At 52.9% G+C, this 14,065-nt stretch overlaps 1 pseudogene; it reads right to left on the bottom strand.

Annotated features, from left to right (window-relative positions):
• The window catches only part of LOC131096410 (zinc finger protein 208-like), a 1,316,393-nt pseudogene that overhangs the window by 506,207 nt on the left and 796,121 nt on the right, over positions 1-14,065 (bottom strand).

Raw genomic sequence — 14,065 nt, 5'->3', positions numbered from 1 at the left:
GCAGAAGTGGCTTTTCAGAGCCCAGCCAGGAATGAGCCCTGAGGCAGCAGCTCTGCAGTGGTGGCCACCAGGCTGGGCTGCCAAGGGAGGCTTCTGGCCATGGCCTGCAAGCAGCTGCTGCTGCCAAGGTGCCTTTGGTGCCTCAGGCTCTCCCTGGCACAGCTCCCAGCACGGCACTCTGCCCATGTGCCCGAGCCCTTCCCTGTGCTGGGGCTGGCCTGGGGCTTTTCCTGCAGCGGGACCTGCCCTGCTGATGGCACAGGAAAGGCAGTTCCTGCTGGAGCAGGAGGCTCTGCCTGCAATGGGCTCCAACAACTCCAGCAAGGTCCTGTTTGCAAAGCCCCCAGTAAGCAATGAAGGAGGGCAGTCACACTGCTTTGGGGGTGAATAATGCTGAAACCAGCCTGACTCCTCCATCTCAAAGTTCAACATCCTCAGAGGGAGCTGAAGCTGTGGAAGAGCTGGAAAAATCCCCAGAGAAAGGAACAACCAAGTGACACCACTGAGAGCTTCTGCAGAGCTGCTGAGCTGGCCAAGTCTGGGCACATCTGACTGACAGGGCAGCACTTCAGATGAGAAAAGCCCCATCCCAAATTTTAATGGCAGCATCTCCTGACATTTCCCTTCTTGAGGGGTGTGGGGATTCCTCCCAGTGGTGGGGACACCCTCAAGGTCACTGCTCCAGGCTGAGCCAAAGGGAATTGCCCATGGTCATTGGTCTGGGGGAGTGACATAAATCTCTGCTTAATTACAGATTTTCCTTAATACAGTTGCTTTGAAATAATTTCCTAGTGCTCTGTATAATATATTTTACGTCTCTTGCATCCTGGCATGAATATTTCTGATTAAGGAAATTTTGTCTAATCATTACCATAATAGAGAAAATATATTTATATAAATATATCTGCCCATGACAGGAACCCCTGTGAGTGTCTGGGACATCCTGGCCCTTTGGCAGCCTGGGGACTCCTGGGATGTCACTGTGGAGCCCCCATGAGTGCCTGTGACAGATCGGTGCCTTTGCAGCCCAAGGTCCCCTGGGATGTCACCATGGAATGGCTGTGACTGCCTCTGACCACAGGGCTCTTTACCATCCCCAGAAAGCCCTGGGAGGTCTCCACGGAGCCCCTGTCTGTGCCTGTGACATTCCAGCTCTGGAATAGCCTGGAGACTCTTGGAAGGTCCCCAAGGAACCCCTCTGAGGACCTGTGACAAATCTGATCCTAAGCAGGAAACGATCCCCAGCCCCCTGTTGCTATGGTCAGTTTCCATGGCAACCATCACCAGACCCCTGTTGCTATGGGATGTTTCCGTGGCAACCATCACCAGACGCCTGTTGCTATGGTCAGTTTCCATGGCAACCATCACCAGACGCCTGTTGCTATGGTCAGTTTCCATGGCAACCATCCCCAGCCCCCTGATGCTATGGGATGTTTCCGTGGCAACCATCACCAGACGCCTGTTGCTATGGTCAGTTTCCATGGCAACCATCACCAGACGCCTGTTGCTATGGTCAGTTTCCATGGCAACCATCCCCAGCCCCCTGTTGCTATGGTCAGTTTCCATGGCAACCATCCCCAGCCCCCTGTTGCTATGGTCAGTCCCTCGGATGCTCCATGGATACCCCATGCCAGGGGTGGTTGCCATGGACACCAGCTCAGGCCTGCAGCCACAGCCCGTTGCCATGGCAACCATTGGCAGCCCCATCCCCAGGCTCATGGGATCCCAGAACCACAGAATTGGCTGAGCTGGGAGGGACCCATCAGGATCCTCCAGTCCAACTGCTGGCCCTGCACAGGACACCCCAACAATGCCAGCCTGGGCCTGGCAGTGCTGTCCAAACGCTGCTGCAGCTCAGAGAGCCCTGGAGCTGGGACCCTTCCCTGGGGAGCCTGGGCAGGGCCCCAGCAGCCTCTGGGCAAAAACCTTTTCCTGACATCCAACCGGAGCCTGCCCTGACTCAGCTGCAGCCGTTCCCTCCACTCCTGTCCCTGGGCACCAGAGGGAAGAGGTTCCCACAGCCCCAGCCAGGGACCCGTTCCCAAGGCTGTTGCCATGGCCACCAGGGCTGGCACCAGCTGGGATGCTCGGTTTCCAGGCGCCGGGGTTCAGGAATGGGATTCCCCAATTTCCTGCCCCCGCTAAAACCGCGCTGCCCTCACTGCCCTCCCGACTCCCATGGAAAGCACAAAAGGCAAAGATCCCGGGCTGGGATAAGAACAATTTATTAGGAACAGGAACAAGTTAAGGGACAAACAGAACTGAAACAATCTTGATAACAGAAGGGATAAATGAAACAGTTTCCTGGGAAAACTAAAACACAACTCACTGGGTCTTCCTGGCCACAATTTCCCCTGTTTGGAAAGAACACCCTTCTTCTCAGGGAGAGAGAGAGAGAGTGTCCCTGTTCTGCACCTGGAAATTCTCTGAGGTGGGAGTGAATGTAATAACACAGCCATGGCAAGACCCTCATGGTTTTCAATGCCACATCATGACACTGGTAGGGGCAGGGAAAGGGACTGGTGTCTTCCCAGCATGGATCATGGGGAACATGGATCACCAGGGTTCTTCCCAATGTGGGTTCTCCCATGGGGGATGAAGCTGGAGTGGTGGATGAAGCTGTTCCTGCATTTGTGGCATTTGCAGGGATCCCTTACTGGTGGCTCCGTTGGTGACTGGTCAAGTGAGAGCTGGTGGTGAAGCTCTTCCCACACTGGGGACACTCGTAGGGCCTCTCCCCTGTGTGGATGCGCCGGTGGATGATGAGGGTGAAGTTGAGCTTGAAGCCCTTCCCGCACTCAGGGCAGTGGAAGGGCCTCTCCTCAGTGTGAATCCGCTGGTGCTGGAGGAGATTGGAGCTGCTCGGAAACCTCTTCTGACACTGGGGACACTCGTAGGGCTTCTCCCCAGTGTGGATGCGTTGGTGGGTCACAAGGGCAGATCTCTGGCTGAAGCCCTTCCCACACTCCCCACACTCGTAGGGCCGTTCCCTGGTGTGGATCCTCTGGTGCCTGATCAGGTGGGAGCTCCACCTAAAGCTCTTCCCACACTCCAAGCACTTGTGGGGCTTCTCCCCATCATGAAGCTGCTCATGGACCACCAGCTCTGAACTCTGGCTGAAGCTCTGCCCACCTTCCTGGCTCAGGGTGGCTCTTTCTTCTTCAGAGCACCCTGGGCTGGGTTTGGAGCCCCTCCTCATGGGGGATGTCTGAGGTTTTTCTTCCCTGTTGGATTCCTGTGCGTTAGAATCACTCAAAACAGCCTCTTTCACGAGGTTCTGCCATGCAGATTTTTCCTCCCTGGTCTCCATCCTCAGTTCCTTCCCTGGGGAAGGAAGGACAAGGACAGGATGGGATTCGCCTCCATGCCAGAGGGAAGGGGAAGGAGATTCCCCCAGTGCATCCCCGGCAGGATGGCTTTGGCAGCAGGGTTGTCCTGCAGCCAGGGGCTGTGCTGGGCTGGGAGATGGAGCAGGAGAGAGGGGGAAATAGGAACTGACTTCCTCCTCACCTATCTGGGTGTCCTGGGGATCCTTCCTCTTCCTCACAGCCTCCTTCTCCATCCAATCAAGGTTTGGGAATGGGAAATCCTGTTCTGGGAAGAAAACAAAGGGTGCGCACATTGTCTTTTGTACTGGTTTGAAGGCAAACCTGGGGAGGGTCTAAACCAGAATTACAATTTAAAAGAAAATGAAGATCAAGGCAATGATACAGAAACACTGCCTTAAACGGACAGAGTCAGGATATAACCTGACACCCTGTTGTTCAGGGTGGTGGCAGCAGTCACAGTAAATGGTGGTGCAGTCCTGTTGGAGAGATGAACACGATTCTGTCAGAGCAGTGATCCTGTAGAAGGGTCTGGTCTTCCTCTGGAGGCCCAGTGGTGGTTCTGGAGTTCTTGTCCTCTGGCAATCCAGTAGGAAAGCTGCTCCTGGTGTAGCAAAGCGTCAGCTTATATCAAGGTAGAAATGCTTGGATCCTCCCCCTGGGCGGAGCATCCCACAATGGGAGGATGGAATTTTATCAGTCCTGCAGTGACACTCAATGGCCCATTCACAGAAGATATCTCCCCTGGAGGGCGTTATCAGGGCTGAGTCATGGAAGAGATAAAGAACATTGCCCCACCTGTTTATAACAGTTGATGAAGATGGTGATTGAAAACATGCATTTGGTTACATCTTGCATGGCAACCTGAAGCAGTGGGGCAATCCCTGCTCAGGGGGTGAACACCACCCTCCTTACCCAAACTGGCTCAGCTGTAAAACCCCCACCCTGGGAATGCCACGCATACAGGGGACAATGTCACACTTGCCCTGCCCCAGGGGAGGGCTCTTTTTCCTGTCATTCCCTTCCTGTCCCCCCTTTTCTATCCCATTTACTTTTCAATAAAATTCATTTTGGGTTTGGTCTCATTATCACCTTAATTGGGGCAGAGGAATCTCTCTAACACTTTTCTTAACCAGACTCACCAGACTGTGAAATTATTTTGGCACAGTGAGTTTAGGCACTGTTCTCTGACCCCAAGTGCCTTTGACAACAGCATGGTTCCCTCCTCTGAGGAGGTTGTGGTTCTCTCTGGAGGAACTCTTTGAAACTGGGCTGCAGATTTCTCTGAGTGACTTATGGGAGAACCAATGAGGTAAATCGCCTTTGTGGGCCTGAAGAGTAAAGAAAATATTTTGTTGTCCTTCTATTACAGCGACCTGATGAAGGTCTTCAGGGTGAGAGAAGTGGATGAGAATCTTGGTTCATGATCAGAAGGCTGGATTTATTGATATATGATATATAATACATTATAACTATACTAAAAGGAATAAAGAGAAAAGTTGCAGAGGCTTGCTAAGCTAAGAATAGAAAGAAGAGAATGAATAACAAAATTCTGTGTCCAGCAGAAAGCAAGGACCAACTCTCCCGTGAGTGGTCAGCAAATCCAAACACTCACAGAAGACCAATCACAGATGCTCCTGTTACATTCCAAATCAGCAGATAATTATTGTTTGCATTTTTCTTCTGGGGCCCCAGCTTCACAGAAAGGACAAATCCTAAAAGAGAGGATTTTATGAAAAAATGTCTGTGACATCCTTCCTTGAAATGTTTTTTCAAATCACAGGAGGAAAGGGAGCAAATGATACCAGCGAGACTGACAAGGTTCATTCACCCCATGGTGAGGAACACAAGGCTGCTAAAAGTCCTACAAGAAGCTCAGCTAAAGTAGCTAAATTCCCAAATAACTCCTGAATTCCCAGGCTTGAGTGCTTTGCGAAATGTGAGAATCATTTTTCTCTTCATCCCTGTTCGCCTTTGTGACAGTTACAGAGTTTACTTTCCTTTTAATGATATCTGTATTGGGCTGAATTTACACTTTTATCAGAATGTGCTAGCAGCTGAGCTGGAGCTGTGCAGGAACCAGTGGAACTTGGAATTGCCACAAAATGGTTTGTACTGTCAGTTTATTAATGTTTGGGATTTGTTTGCATTTTCATCACATCTGACTTGTGGGAAAATCAAATAGTCATCAAAGTGATTTATGCAGAGTCAAGTTTGATTTCTGCCAAATTATTTTGTCCAGTGCCCAGGGTATGCTCGAGGGGTCCCTGTGCCTCTCGCCATGGGGGATATTTGGCAGGGGTTTGGGGGGGTTGTCGGAGAGCCCCCCCAGGCCCGAGCACCCTCAGCGGAGAGAGGGACACAGAGCCCCTGGTCCCCAGCCCTGCACAGGCATTGTCTGAGGCCAGAGGGATGGAGACCCCCCGAGCATCCCCCAGGGTGAGGGGACAGAGACCCCCGAGCATCCTCTGGGCTGAGAGGGACAGAGACTGCCCTGAGTACCCCCTGGCACAGAGGTGAGAGGGAGGGAGACCCTCCAGGCATTCTCTGGGGTGAGAATGATGGAGACCCTCTGGGGAATGGCCTGGGGTGACAGGGACAGGAAAAACCCCCCCAAGCATCTCCCAGGGCAAGAGGAACTGAGGCTTCACAAGCATCCCCTGGGCACCAGACAAAGTAATGTTTTTTCTTGTCAGAAATCAAAATTGACCGTAGATAAAATGCCTTGAATTTATTTTTCCCACAAGTCACTTGTGATGGAAAGGCAAATAAATCCCAAAATTTTATAAGCTTATAATAGAAGCTATTTTGTGGCAAATCCAAATTCCTTTGGTCTTGTACAGCTCCAGCTCAGCTGCTGGCACATTCTAAAAAAAGAAAAGTGGAAAATAGGCCCAATACGGATTATGAAAAGGAAGGGGAAGGTATGCGTAGCTGTCACAAAGGTGACAGGGACAAAGAGAAAAATTATTCTAACATTTGGCAAAGTCCCCCAGCCTGTGAAACAGACCTCCCCTGGAGGGGGCCAAGTGTGACATTGTCCCCTGTGTGTGTGGCCTTTTTGGGGTGGGGGTTTTACAGCTGAGCCAGTTTGGGTAAGGGGGGTGGTGTTCACCCCCTGAGCAGGGATTACCCCACTGCTTCAGGTTGCCATGCAAGATGTAACCAAATGCATGTTTTCAATCCCCACCTTCAGCAACTGTTATAAACAGGTGGGGCAGTGTTCTTTATCTCTTCCATGACTCAGCCCTGATAACGCCCTCCAGGGGAGATATCTCCTGTGAATGGGCCATTGAGTGTCACTGCAGGACTGATAAAATTCCATCCTCCCATTGTGGGATGCTCCGCCCAGGGGGAGGATCCGAGCATTCCTACCTGGATATAAGCTGACACTTTGCTACACCAGGAGCAGCTTGCCTACTTAATTCCCAGAGGACAAGAACTCCCTAACCACCACTGGACCTTCAGAGGAAGACCAGACCCTTCTACAGGATCACTGCTTCGACAGAATCACCTTCATCACTCCAACTGGGACGGCTGCCACCACCCTGACCAACAGGGTGTCAGGTTATATCCTGACTCTGTCAGTTTAAGGCAGTGTTTCTGTATCATTGCCTTGATCCTTATTTTGTTACTGAATATGAATTCTGGCTTAGACTCTTCCTCAGGTTTGCCTTTAAACCAGTACAAAGCTCATTGTGCTCATCCCTTGTTTTCCTCCTTTGTTTTAGGAATATCCCATTCCTAAAACTCGGCCAGATGGCGTAAGACACCTCAAGGAAGATGAGGATGCCCCAGGACACCCAGGCAGGTGAGGAGGAACTCAGTGCCCCTTTCCCCCTCTCTCCTGCTCCATCTCCCAGCCCAGAAAATCCCCTCTATGCAGGACAACCCCGCTGCCAACGCCATCCTGCTGGGAATGCACTGTGGGGATCTCCTTCCCCATCCCTCTTCACGGAGGGAAATCCCATCCTGTGCTTGTCCTTACTCTACCAGAGAAGGAGCTGAGGATCAAGATCAGGGACGACAAATTCCCACAGCAGAACCACATGGAAGAGACCGGTTTGAGCGGCTCCATGGGAAAAGAATCCAATGGGGAGGAAAAGCCCTGGAGATCCCCCATGAGGAGGAGGTGCTCCAAACCCAACTCAGGGTTCTCTGAGGAGGAAAGACACACCCTGAGCCAGGAAGGTGGACAGAGCTTCAGCCAGAACTTGGAGCTGGTAATCCAGGGGCAGCTTCATGATGGGCACAAGCTCCACAAGTGCTTCGAGTGTGGGAAGAGCTTCAGGCAGAGCAGCACTCTGATCAGCCAGAGGATCCACGCTGGGGATTGGCCTTATGAGTGTGGGGAATGTGGGAAGGGCTTCAGCTCCAGCTCTGCCCTTGTCATACATCAACGCATCCACACTGGGAAGGGGCCCTACGAGTGTCCCCAGTGTCAGAAGAGGTTTCAGAGCAGCTCCAGTCTTCTCCGGCACAAGCGGATTCACACGGATGAGAGGCCCTTGCGCTGCCCTGAGTGCGGGAAGGGCTTCAAGCACAACTCCAACCTCATCAGGCACCGGCACATCCACACTGGGGAGAGGGAGAGGCCCTACGAGTGTCCCCCGAGTGGGAAAAGCTTCACCCAGATCTCTGTCTTAACCAGACACCAACGGAGGCACCTGGAAGGGAAGCTCTGCCAATGCCCCAATGCAGGAGGACTTTTGTGCACTGCCCCAACTTCATCCATAGTTGGAGGATCCATGTTGGGAAGAGCCCTGGTGATCCATTTTTCCTTCGGATCCATGCTAGGAAGACACCTGTCCCTTTTCCTGCCTTTGCCAATGACATGATGTGGGATGGAAGAACATGAGGGTCTTGCCATGACTGTGTCATTACATTCACTCCCACCTCAGAGAATTGCCAGGGACAGGAAAGGGACACTCTCTCTCTCTCTCTCTCTGTCCCTGAGGAGAAGGGTGTGCTTTCCAGGCAGGAGGAAATACGTGGCAAGGCAGACCCAGTAAGTTGTGTTTTAGTTTTCCCTGTAAACAGTTTTATTTATACACTCTGTTATCAATATTGTTTCTGTTCCATTCGTTCCTTATATCATTGTTGTTCCCAAAAAATTGTTCTTATCCCAGACCGGGATCTTTGCCTTTGTAGTTTCCATGGGAGGTGGGAGGGCAGTGAGGGCAGCGCGGTTTTAGCAAGAGCAGGAAATTGGGGAATCCCATTCCTGAACCCTGGCCCCTGGAAACCGAGCATCCCAGCTGGTCCCAGCCCTGGTGGCCGTGAAAACAGCCTTGGGAACGGGTCCCTGGCTGGGGCTGTGGGAACCTCTTCCCTCTGGTGCCTAGGGACAGGAGTGGAGGGAACGGCTGCAGCTGAGTTGGGGCAGGCTCAGGTTGGACGTCAGGAAAAGGTTTTTGCCCAGAGGCTGCTGGGGCCCTGCCCAGGCTCCCCAGGGAAGGGTCCCAGCTCCAGGGCTCTCTGAGCTCCAGCAGCATTTGGACAGCGCTGCCAGGCCCAGGCTGGCATTGTTGGGGTGTCCTGTGCAGGGCCAGCAGTTGGACTGGAGGATCCTGATGGGTCCCTCCCAGCTCAGCCAATTCTGTGGTTCTGGGATCCCATGAGCCTGGGGATGGGGCTGCCAATGGTTGCCATGGCAACGGGCTCTGGCTGCAGGCCTGAGCTGGTGTCCATGGCAACCACCCCTGGCATGGGGTCTCCATGGAGCTGCCAAGGGACTGAGCATAGCAACAGGGAGCTGGTGATGGTTGCCACGGAAACTGATCATAGCAACAGGGGGCTGGGGATGGTTGCCACGGAAACTGATCATAGCAACAGGGGGGCTGAGGATGGTTGCCATGGAAACTGATCATAGCAACAGGGGGCTGGGGATGGTTGCCATGGAAACTGACCATAACAACAGGGTCCTGGTGATGGTTGCCTGCTAAGGATCACATTTGTCACAGGCACTCAGAGGGGTTCCGTGGGGACTTTCCAAGAGTCTCCAGGCTCTTCCAGAGCTTGAATGTCACAGGCACAGACAGGGGCTCCATGGAGACCTCCCTGGGCTTTCTTGGGATGGTAAAGAGCCTTGTGGTCAGAGGCAGTCACAGCCATTCCATGGTGACATCCCAGGGGACCTTGTGATGCAAAGGCATCGATCTGTCACAGGCGCTCACGGGGGCTCCACGGTGACATCCCAGGAGTCTCCAGGCTGCCAAAGAGCTGGGGTGTCCCAGAAACTCACAGGGGTTCCTGTCATGGGCACAGTGGGAGCTTCAGGCAAAACCTTTATTTCTTTTTTGGAGAAACTCCTGCTGAGACATGAGATGGAGAAATTACATCCTGCAGGCACCATGGATCCTCAAACCCCTGCAGGGCCCCTAGACTTCTAAAATTCCTTCTAAGAGAGGAGACTGGGAGCAGTTGCATCCAATCCCATCTCCAGACTTTGTCAAAGGTGTTAAAGATTAGACACGTGGAATTGAACTTTAATGCAATTTTCCCCCCAGGGTTAAAGATTGAATACCAGATAAATTTATATAAATACAGCTCTGATTTTTTCTGATCATTATTAGACAGAATGGTTCATTCCCACCACAAAGTAAATGAAAAAAGGGAGTTTTTGTTACAGTCTGAGGTGGTCTGCACACAACCTTCCCCCAGAGTTTCTTGTGCCAATGGGTAGGAACCACGAGAGCACCAGCACATAGACACAGACAGACACAGACACAGACACACATACACACAGACACACACACACAGAGAAATGCTGAAAGTGTCCAGGGGCCAAAGACAAAAACAAAGGAGAGTCCAGGGTACAAATACAGGGAAAGAGGGTGCAGAGTAGAGCACCGGGGATCCAATGCTCTGAGGGTTCAGGGGCGGTACACATGGAAGGGACCAATAGTAAATGCCAGTGTGGATGGGTAGGGTTACACACCAGTGGGAAAATAGGGAAGGGAGAACTCACCAGAACATGAACATATTAGAGTTAAAGGGGTAGAGAAGGCCAAGGGAGAGTACAGAACTGGGACAAATTAACATAGTGCTGCAGAGCACCATGGGGAAGCCTCTTTCCTCGCCCTGAGTTGTGAGGAATGCCCAGAGCCTACAGTGTGTCTCTCCAGGGCATTTCTGCTGGCTTTTCCCTGGTAGGCTCACAGGTTTGCACAGTTGTGCAGTGTCACAATAATCTCCTTGGTTCTGCATTCCTGCTGTGGCTGCTGTGTAACAATGGACCTGTGATACCATGAGGCTCCATAGTGTCACCATGGTCCATTTGGTTACACAAGGCCCTGTTGGGACATGATGGACCCTTGGTTCCATGAGGGGCCTGGGCTCCCACAGCCCCTCACAGGGCCTTCAGGCCTCTCAGAGTTCCCCATGGCCCCTCATGGCCTCTCAAGGCCCTTCATGGCCCCTCATGACGGATGGCTCCTCACAGCCCCTCACAGCCCCTCTCAGCCTCAGGCCTGGGGCTCCACCCAAGGCAGGAGAACAAGTTGGGCCCTACTTGTTCTGCTTTCATTTCAGTCCCTTCACAGCCGCGAGTGCAGAAGGGCTGAAATGGAGCCTTTCCCCAGCGTTTCCCTCAGGGTTAACTGCGGGCTGAAGCTCTGTGCTGGCCCCAGCCCCAGCACCACCATCCCTGCAGCCGCCAGGCCTTTGCTGTTCCCCCGTGTCCGGTCCCTGTCCCCGAGTCCCGCCCGGCTCTGGCAGCAGCAGCAGCCGCAGCGCAGGGGGCGCCGGCCCGGCCCAGCCGGGGCTCCCGGCCAGGAGCAGCAGCAGCGCCGGCCCCTTCCCGCCTGCTCCTGCCTCAGCTCCCAAGGGCTTTTTCCAGCTCAATTCTGGAGCAGAGCAGCCAGCACCCACACACAGCCCTGACTGCTCAGGGCCCGCCTGTGCTGCCCTGAGCCAGCCCTCAGAGGAAGAAAGGATCGGATTCCAGCGCTGTTTCCAGCTCTATTTGACTCACCCTGAGGTGACAGGAGGAGGCTACTGGTGCCTTTGCCTTGGGAATTGTAGATCATGGCTGCTCTTGGCCCTCTTCTGCTTGCCACCTGAATTTTATCCATAAAAATGCAAGTGCCTCTTTCAGTTGGTGCTACCCACGGTGCTTTCATGACAGTGAAGTCAGTATTTTTGTCACAGGCCTAAAGATCAGCAGATACTGGAATGCTCACCAGCCCCTGAACACTAAGATGAGGGGAATTAAAGCCACACAGGCCACATTTGCAGCGCCCAAACACAGCCCTGTTGCTGGCGTTGTTGAAATAGAATAAGCTGACAGAGGCTGTCCCAGAATTTGCCTCCGCAATGTGGAATTAAATCAAAAAATCCACCAGGAGAAACAGAAACCAGAACTTCTTGACTTGCTTCATTGCTCCTTCCCAGCAGCAGGAAGCGGAGATGCCCAGAGGTGTTTTGCACTGCTGCTGCCCCCAGTTTGAGCCCAGGCTCTGCCCAGTCCCAGCGGGAACCTGAGCCCAGCCCAGGCAGCTCAGCGCACACGGGGCCAGGCCCAGAGCCCCGGGCACGGCCGCCCATTGTGGGGCAGCGGCGCAGACGGAATGTCCTGCGGCCCAAACCTCCTGCTCCTGCCACACAGCGCCAGCCTTATCCCCCTCCTCCTCTTCCAGCACAGCACAAATTCCAGCTCAGAGGAGGCTGCCCCAGAGAGGGCTCCAGCTCCTGTTCCAGCCTGAGTGTCCCTGCAGAGGAACAGGGCATCTTTCAGCCACTTCCACAAGCTCACGCTTCTCATTTTATAGGGAATCTGGGATGCAAATGGTCTTGCTAAGAAAGCCAAAAGACGAGGGAATGGATTAGTAATTATTAGAAAAATTTACCCTTCTTCCAGGCAAGGTTCACCCGGTCATTCCCTGCATTTCTCCTTTTCAGATTGTTTCAGTCAGCTACTCTGAGAGGTCCATCTTGTTCTGGTGCTTATCATGAACTGATTGTGCTCTTGATTTATGCACCAAGGCACCAGATGTGGAATCATCCACACTGAATTCAGAAACAAACTCCCCCTGTCAGAGCATTTTCACATTCCAGATAATTTTCAAGATGTCCAGTAACAAGTTGGAATGATCATCACGCAACTCTGCACTTGTGGCTGCAGGCTCTGGAGATTCTTTCTCTGCAGTCAGCCAGGCTTGTATTCCCTAACAATTCTTTGTATCACCTCCTGTTTTCTTAGCCTGGAACAGGAACAATGAAAAGCTTACCCATAGCACAACTCCCCAGTCCACCAGCAAAAGAAAGGACAAGTTGTCAAGTTCTCCAAACCTTTGTCTGCTTTGCTGCAAGAGTCCTGCTGCATGCACAGTGTGGAAAGCCAAGAGAAGCTGCAGTAGGTAGCACATCTTGTGACAGGAGCTCGACCTCGTTTTCCAGGAAAGGTTTTTGAGAAGAGCAGACAGGACTGTGGAGAAGATTCCTGGAAAACGGAACCAGCTTTCTAGAAGTGAAATGAAAATGGAAAGAAACCATCTGAAATGTTTTCCTCAGTTTATTTCTATGCTCCCCTTTTCAATCTTGCACTACTTCTCCATGCCATGAGTTCTAAATGCATCTCACCTCTAAGATCAATGACTTAGTGAGTTTTAGACACACTAAAATACCATGACCTGCACAGTTTGTCTTCCCCTGTTTTTGTTGGAAAGCAATGCTGGAGCCATCAGTGCAGCGCTTGTGTTGGGCACGAATCCTGCAGGCAGGGAATGTGCCCCGGCAGTGTGTGACCCTCAGCAGGGACAATGCTCAGCAATCCTGCAGGCAGGGAATGTGCCCCAGCAGTGTGTGACCCTCAGCAGGGACAATGCTCAGCAATCCTGCAGGCAGGGAATGTGCCCCGGCAGTGTGTGACCCTCAGCAGGGACAATGCTCAGCAGCGTTGCTGTGCTCCGTCTCCATGGAACCATGCCAGGAGCAGCTGCTGAGCTCAGAAGCCATCGCAGCCCCCGCCCTGCCCAGAGCCCCTTGGCAGGGTGGGCTCCTGCCCTGGCTCTGTGTGCCAGGAGCCGGCAGCACTGGGTGCAGGGAGCCCAGGGAGGGCACAGAAACGCTGTGTGAGAAATGCTGGGGCAGAGCGAGATGGGCGAGTGCAGCCGGCCAGGGCAGAGGAGCAGCACGCACAGGGGGCACAGCCTGCAGGACAGATGGCCAAGGGGAGAAAACAACAAACTGCTCAGGAGGGTGGAGAACAAACTTTTAGTTGCAGACTTAGTTGCAAAGAGAATAAGGTACTTGGGACATGTGAAACAATGCGGAATTACAGTACATCACTTCATAAAGCATTCACTGAGCAAATTCTAACCTGTCCAACTTGAAGTTATCCAGATTTTGAGAAGACGAAGTCAGGAGAAGAGAGAGAGGGAGACAGAGATCCACAGTCAGTCTTGGATCTCAGCTGCTGTGAGCTCCGGGGCCATGGGACGTGTCAGTGTCACACCCGTGTCACAGCCTGACCTACTCTGGTCCCTCTAACAATTGGGGTTTTTGGGGTGCCAGGGGCTTGGCAGCCACTTTGGGGCTGCACCAGAAGCTGCAGTGGCTGGGGTGGGGCAGTGACCACCCCACCTATGCAGAACTCTCCCTGCCCCAAACACACACTGGAGATGTCTGGGGCCGTTCATCATTTCTCTACTCTCCAGCGCTGAGGCAATGGACTCTGGCTACAGCTCTGAGCTCATGCCCAAGGCAACCACCCCTGGCAATGGGGGTCCATGGAGCTG

This window comes from Melospiza georgiana, unplaced genomic scaffold (assembly GCF_028018845.1).
Source record: "Melospiza georgiana isolate bMelGeo1 unplaced genomic scaffold, bMelGeo1.pri scaffold_29, whole genome shotgun sequence".
NCBI lineage: Eukaryota > Metazoa > Chordata > Aves > Passeriformes > Passerellidae > Melospiza > Melospiza georgiana.
The sequence above is the reverse complement of the archived record's forward strand: the minus strand, read 5'-3'. Positions and strand labels throughout refer to the sequence as shown.